This window comes from Parasteatoda tepidariorum, chromosome 8 (genome assembly GCF_043381705.1).
Source record: "Parasteatoda tepidariorum isolate YZ-2023 chromosome 8, CAS_Ptep_4.0, whole genome shotgun sequence".
Lineage (NCBI taxonomy): Eukaryota > Metazoa > Arthropoda > Arachnida > Araneae > Theridiidae > Parasteatoda > Parasteatoda tepidariorum.
In genome coordinates, this window is record NC_092211.1 from 77,833,058 (window position 1) to 77,841,665 (window position 8,608).

The window sequence follows — 8,608 nt, forward strand, 5'->3', positions numbered from 1 at the left end:
ATTCTCCCCCGTTCAAACTCCGTACGTTGTTGAAATATCGCTCTCTTTCGTCGAATAGGCATAAGTAATGACTAAGCTAACGTTTACCACTAGCAGATAACCACCGATAACCATACTTGCTTGGCTACAGCCGTCTATTTATTCGGATCCATCCGCCATTCAGAGGGCGCTGATCAGCATACACATGCACTACGGGTCTGAAATTCTAATCATTTGCATATCATGCTCTACTTTGCATTTCCTGAAAATTTCAGCTCACTCGCGTAAGTCCTTCATGGTGTTGCAATTTTCACAAACATGAGTTTAGTTGCAGACCAAGTTCACTAATTCATGGCAACAGTTTTTCCTGCGGGGGGGAGTGTTTACCGACAGGATAATGCACCATGTCGTAAAGGTCGAATCGTCATGGATTGATTCGAGGAACATTCCAGTGACTTTCAAGTCAAATCTCGGCCCCCAAATTCACCCGACCTTAATCCAATAGAGTATTTGTTGTCCTACTTGGAAAACCAAATTCGTGCTGCCACGCTACCCCCTCGCAATGTGAGGGAATTGCAGAACCAGTTGGTGAGCGCTTGGTACCAGATATCTCAGACTACCTATCAGAACCTTGTGGAATCATGCCACGGCGGGGGCTCATATATATATATGAGGTCAAAAAAGATTGGATTTCAAAAGCTATTATAGATAATTTGAGTCACACATCAAATTGTTATAAATTTAAAATACATATTTTAAAGCTTTTCACATGAAGATTCTTTTCCTATCGATCAATATTTTACACAGCATATGCATTGAAAAAATGCAATAAATCAGATATTATACATTTAATAAGTATTTGATATATGTTTTTTTATACGAAATTAATATAAATAATGCAATAAAAGATTTTAGGCCTACCTTAAAATTTATAAATAATAAGGTAAAAATATATCGAAAAACTATATCTTGGTGAACTTTTCAATTTATCCATATGACGCATATACAATAAATCTCGCAAAAATGAATCAGAAATAAGGTATCATAAGTTGTATCCATATAAATTTTATTAAATAACGCAATAAAAAATTTAATCATACTTTAAACAACTATAAAACAATAACAACAATATCGAAAACTTTTCCTATGAAAACCTCTTTTATATTTATCCATTAATTTTTTATTAATCTGTCAACATGTAAATAAAAATGAATCATACATTGGGTATCATAAGCTATTTAAAATAATTATTTAAATAATAAAATAAAAATTTAGTCATACTTTAAAAATTTATAAAACTGGCTAACAATACCAACAATCTATAAAAACGTTTTGTTTAAAGGTTCCTTTGAATCAACCTATTTGTTTTTTATAAATCTCGCTACCTTCATGTAAAAAATGAGTCATACATTGAGTATCGTAAGCTATATCTATATAAATTTTATAGATTTTATAAAATATGAAATCATGCCTTAAACATTTATAAAACTGCCAACAATAACATCAATCTATAAAACTTTTCACCTGAAAACCTATTTTCTATCGAGCCATTTATATTTTTTATAAATCTCTCAACATGTATATAAAAAATGAGTCATACAATGGATATCATAAGTTTAGGGAGTTACAATAGTATAAAATCCTTTTTCTGGCAATTACGAAATCCTACCCGACGAATAAAAGAGAGAAATTCGAAAGTGTGTGAAGTAAAACCTTTACCTTTCACTTGAATTGATGTGAAATTCGGTTTAGATTTGACGGAAATGGAGGATTCCAACTTTCCGGATATTTGCTACTTTTGGAAGCTATTTTTTCCGGTTTTCTTGGCCGCTATTTTTTATGATCTTTTAACGGTAGTTTTCTACCTTTAAAAGAGGTTTCGCGTTCCTCATATCCATAAATAACTTCTCCATAAATACAAAATACTTCGCCCAAAGCATTAAATGGAGGAAACTGTATCTGAAGATCTGGGCTTTGCTATTTATCTTAAGAGAAAAGTAAACAAGTTTTATTTTTTCAACAAAAAAAAAGAACCCAAAGAAGCCACGTTACTTAGTTTCATATTTCCATAAAAGTTTTAATACGGAATTGGGATAGATTACAATCTCACAGGATATTTTAAGACTGAAAATAAGTTATCGAGAGTTTATGATACAAATCGGTCGAACTTTCAGAAGAAATTACCAATAGTTATAGTTTAGAAGTGGCAACTACTTTCCTCTCAAAAAATTAAACTACGAAGTATTGGAAAAATTGTTCTAAGGCACTTAGATGAATTTTAAGTAGAGTTTTCGAAAATATTGTTTCTAAAAACAAATTTGAAAAAAGTTGATTAATTAACAGACAAGAGCAATCAATGTTTTCCTTCTTATTAATTATTCGAACGATAATGTTTGTCCTCTTACTAATTTAAATTCATGTTAATTTTATATTGTTATATATTGATTCCATGTAATTCTATATTATATTGACTGTTAAAAAATTAATTTATAATGAAACTTTTGACGGTAGTTTTCTACTTTTAAAAATGTTTCTGCTTTCCTTATATCTATAACTTCTTTATAAATGCAAAATAGTTTCCCCAGAGCATTAAATGAAGGAAAATGCATCGAATATTCTTGCTATTTATCTTGAAAGAAAAGTAAACAAGCTTTTTCTCTGAAAAAATTTTATTGAACTAAGACTTGTTACTTAGTTCCCCATTTTCCACAAAAATTTTTTTACGAAATTGGAATAGATTACAATTGTATAAGATATTTTGAGACAGAAATAAATTGGCGAATCCTTATGTTGATACAATTGGTCGAACTCTTGGAAGAAATCACTGACCGATGTTTAGGAATAGCAGCTGCTTTCTTTTCCAAAAATTAAATTGCAAAAAATAGGAAAAATCAGCATTGATGTGCACAGAAAATTTTAAAATGGAGTTCTTGAAAATATTGTGGAAACAAATTAAAAATAAATTGATCAATGTATTCAGTTATTTCTTTCTCTTGATTAATATCAATGAACTTATGCCACGGATTTTAATACTTTTTTGTGTTGGTTTTTCATTTTTCAAAACACAATTGTGCATAAATATTAAGAGATAAATATTTTAAATATCTTAACTGGTCAAAATTTTCAGCAAGTTTTCAACAGTTCGTCATTTAAGATAAAAAAAAAATTATGAAATATAGAATTATCAAAAAATTTGAAAGATCATATTAGAATTGTTAAAATGAAACTAACAAAAAGTTTTGGTGAAAAGTTTAAAAAAGGGAAATAATTTGTGTCATAATTTTTTTTATCCTAATAATTTCGTTCTAAATTATGATGACAGGTAAAAATAAAAATTACCTTACGTAACATGTTTTCATACCTTTATAAGATCTAAAACAAAAAAGGGTGCCAAATGCATTGTCTGCAGTTGTGATTTGCCCTTGTAACATTTTGTATCATGTCTCGCAAAACAACTTTTGAAAAAGGAAAGACTGTGACATATTTTTATGTCGATTCCATTTAGTTATTAAAATATTTTATTTTACTTTAAATACTGCGTGATTGCTGATATTATGAACATAAATTTGAAACTAGATTAAAACAAAATCTTTGCGTTTCTCTTCTTGAAATAATTTAGACCTTTAAGCATATATTTATAAACTTTAGTGGGAATCAATATACAATATATGGCTTGTTCAAAGTAAAACATTAGATGGTTTTAGCAAAATTTTTAAACCTTCTTTTGAATATTCTTCTAAATTTCATTTTGTTTTATACTTTATTTCTATTGAACATTTATAAAATTACAGTAGCGAAAAAATAATGAGAAATATTATTTATCAATTATATAGGATCAATTCAAGAAACTCAACATTCTTCGACCTATGTAATATGCTTCGATCTCAAATTGCATCAAACCTTTATTTAACATCCTTTAATATAATGCTACCCTGTAGTTTTATTTTCCTATTATCTCACTCATTATTTTGCATGCTTAATTAAACTAAAATGATAAAAAAATATGATCAAAATTACCAGAATGTTGTAAACTTTACCATGTTTCTGGCCTTATAAAAGCTTCAAAAGGATCGGTAATTTATGCGGAAGCACTTTGGTAATGATTTAGGTAAAATTGACAATAAAATATGGTTTTATAAATTGTGATAAAATTTGGGAAATGTGGTAAAATTGAATAATTTTATCATGATACTTCAGAGAATGGCCTAAAAACCATCTATTCGGTTGAATTTACTATTCACTTTTGTATTTTTTTCTAAATGTGTTGTAATAAGAACTATAAATTTAAAAACCAGAATTTACGATAAATTATTAATGTTTGAAAGAAAAAGTTACCAAATAATTGGTTTATTATCATATATTTTGATTTTATTAACTGTAATTAGGTTTTTATTTACCAGAAATGGCATTATCTACAGCGCGATATTTTTACCAGAATTAGTTTCTCCGTGTAATTGGGGACCAATGAAATGCATATTTCGATGCTTGTATTTGTTCTGGTTGTCCTTGTCGTAACTGGACATTTTTCCACCTTTCAGTTATTGTTGAATCTCAGCAATTTTTTTTACCACGTTTATATCAACTTGAATTCGTGTATGTCTGTTCGGCTGGAATTTTGTAATCGATTTTAAACTAACTTCCCGACTAGCTACAGACTTCAAATTTGCACATAGTTCAGAATTGGCTGACAATGCATGAAAATGAGGAGAAAGCAGACATACAAAGTAAAACAAAATTAAAATTAAAGAAAAATTTTATATTTTCGCGATTGTCCTTTGTTGTCGATTCGATTATTTCAAATTAGTGTCACATGTCAGTTGAAAAGTTTTGTGTACAGTGAGTAAAAAAATTGAGATTTTGGAAGTGAGTACAAAAAAAAAACAAAAAAAGTAACATTTTTAAAAACCACGTTTTTGTAGTGGAGAATACTAATTAAAGAACAAAAATTTGAAAAACGAAAAGCGTGGTGCGCATGAAATACATAACAGTACATATACGCATACATATACACATTTTCTTACTCATACACATGCACAGCCACATACACATTCACATATACTTCCTCATTCACATATACTTCCTCATACACATGCAAATACACAAACATATTCCACATACACATCCACATTCAGATACAATTACAGACATACATACACGCATTCTCATGAGCACACATACCCACACTGATGTAACATTACTGTTATGTATTTCATGAGCCCCACGTTTTTCGTTTTTCAAATTTTTGTTTTTCAATTATTATTCTCCACTGCAAAAAACGTGGTTTTTAAAAATATTACATTTTACTTTGATTTTTTAAATTTCTGCAATTTTCTTTGCACTAGTGATAGTATTTTCTTATCGAAGAATGATGTTTAGAATCTCTTATAAAAATTTCTCGATATATGTCGAAATGCGAAAAAGTAAAATTAACATTAAGGGGCCCAAATTTCCAATTGCTATATTGCCTAAACTATTAGGACCATATTTTACAAATTTCTACTACATGCCCCATTGTGTGAGTCGAGAATTCAAATCCATTGAAAAAAAAGGTGTTTATTCATAAAAATTGAGTTTATGTGTCTGATTTTGTAAATTAAATTATAGTTAAGGCAAATTATAAGGTTAGACTCTCTTGCCATTAAGATTAACTCCTATTACGCGAAAGTCCCATAATTGTATCAAACGTTATTTAAGATGTTAAATGTTGGGCTCACTGCACAGAACACTTTCTTAAACAATGAGTTTGCATAACAAAAAATCCATAGCCACTTCAGCTACTTATTTTTCATATTCATGTTAAATGCATTAATTTAATTATTAATTGAATCGACTACTTTGCTCATTGATTTCATTAGGAATTGAGAACGTTACGCATTGACTTCATTAAGAATTGACAATATTTTGCATTGATTTCACGATGAAGTGATTGCCCAGTTTAATTAGTGTCTTAGAAAATTGCGTTTAAAATCATATTATAACAACTATTTTCCGTTCCTATTTAAATTGCAACTTTCAATCTTTTTGAAGACGTTAAAACATTTTTCCAAATGTTTCAAAAATGTCATTACTTTAAATAGTTGTATCAGAATAATGAAAACTAAAAACTTCTGAATATTTTTCCAACTTGCAACATTTTCGAAATGTTTGTTGACTATTGTAATCCTTTTCGCTTTGGGAATTAAAAAATCGATCATATTTCCAAACTCTATCCAAAACTTTCATTTATCTCGTTTCCAAGACTGCTTAAAATCAATTCAAACCTTTTTCATGGAAATATCAACGCTTATACCCGAGGGTCAAATATTTTTACGTATTTATACATTTTGTATGCATATATCTGTTTTCCAGTGTCAGATGCGTTAAGAATAATTTTCATTTCGAAATATGAATTTCTACATTCATATTGCATTTTTTTTTATCATTATTTCTTATCCTTTTTCATTTTCTCTAAGCATGAAGTTAAGACCGAAAGGAATCGATCACTCGACGCATATCGAATACAAAAGAAGCAAAAATTGTTTTTTTTTCCTTGACACTTGCCCTATAGCCGAGTGGCAAAGTTCTCACAATATAAAATCGCAAAGTCCAAAAAACTGAAGAAAGTGAAAAAAATAATAACAAAAGATCTTAGTTCTATCAATACTTCATGAATAAGTAAATACATATATATGTAAAAACGGAAAATGCATGGAAATGGAAATAAATCTTTAAAATCCATAAAAGTCTCAAAACATCTAAGGAAAATATTAACAGTAACACAGACAAAAAAAATTAATCTAATCATTAGTTAATAATTTAGATTATAGTATTAAAAAATTAATAACATAATAGTATTTTTTTCTCTTTTTTATGCGAAAATCAAAATCTCGTTCTCTTATAAGAAACTCATACGCGTAAATAATTTATTTTCATTATTATTATTTCTCCTAAGTTTTACAACGTCACTAATCATTAAAGATTAATAATAAAAATGACTGATGATGTAAAGTTAATAATTAAATCAGTTTTAAAAGTGTATAAATTATACTAAAAGATAAAAAAAAAAGCGCAAATAGGGAACTAAATCAAACAACAGCCAGATTTCGTATGAAGTCATATAATAAACACCAAATTTGATATAAAGAGTATAAAAATAAAACTATCAGGTAATGCAATTAGAATCATTTGTTTACAACATACTAGACAGTGACTAAGAAACATTTAACCTTGTTTTATAGCGTTGTCTATGATGGGAAACTTAATATTTGCGTAAAGAACTATAAGTACTTGTAGACCATTTTACATCAATCACGGAAAAAAAATTCTTTTAAAATTATCGTACTGTTTAGTAATGACATTTTTAGCAAAATATTTAATTCTGGTCAAGAAAACCAAAATGTATGGTAAACATTCATTTGGTGATTTTTTTCCATTTGTATGGCAGCAGTTTGCCAAAAATTCTGGTTTTAAAATTATAATAAAAATCATTCTCAGATTCAACAATTTACCACAGTAAGAATATATTTGACCGTGGAAGTACTAACTTGCATACTTTAATTTATTCATTTTCAACCCTGTGTTTTTGTTTAATTTCTTGAAAGATTAGAAAAAGAAATTAGCGTCATTCAAATTAGTTCAAATTCAGTGACTTTAGTTACTCTTCTAATATGTGGCCCCACCGCAACACATTACTACTCATTTAGTAATAATTGCAAAACTTAAAATTAAATTTAACCAAATAAATGGTTTTTATGCTATGCTGTAGGGTACCATGATAAAATTTTTATATGTTAGCAAATTTTACCTCATTTAATATTTCATCTATTCCATACAGTTAAAATATAATTTATATGATAAAAAAAATCATATTTTACTATTAATTTTACCAAACCACTACCGAAATGCTTTTGTAAAAACAAATGATAAAAAATATAAAGACACTCTCACTGTTTCTATTCCAACTCAGTACATAAAAAATAGGTTCGTTGAAGTCAAAGTACATATTTGTTTAATACTTTTCTATGTTAAAAGTATGAGTAATACATAAGAAAGTACATAATCACCGGATATTCATGTATTTTTTTATCCAAAAAATACAAATGGACAAGCTCTATTATGTAAATGTAAATACACAAAAACTCCTCTGTTATTCCAAAATTCCAAAAATAACTGTATACCATACACTTTTCTGTTGTATCAAAATAATTGCAGGATACATTTTGTAAAACCATTTCCTTAAACACTATTCATCTGTTGTTCAAAAGTAATGAATGAAGTGCTTTTTATTCAGTTGTTCCAAAATTATATAAATTTTATAAATTGCTAGAAAGTCATGTCACGTTTTTCTCCATTTTTCCAATTTTTTTTTTGAAAGTCTAACATTTAAATGATAAAAGATAACATTTCTCTGACACTTTAAAATCCATATTGTTTCTCACAAATCTTTTACATTATTAGCTAAAGACGGTTTTTCTGCTTTTTTTCTAATACATATAATACACCCTTGCTCAAATTAATTGAAACAATCTTTTTTTTTCGTGTTTTTTAACGAAGATGTTTTGAGGTTGTTTCGGCTTCAATGGGGTTGGACCTTTGCAGCCTATTGACGGTATGATGCGTTCTGAGCAGTACATTACAATGTAAAAACTTA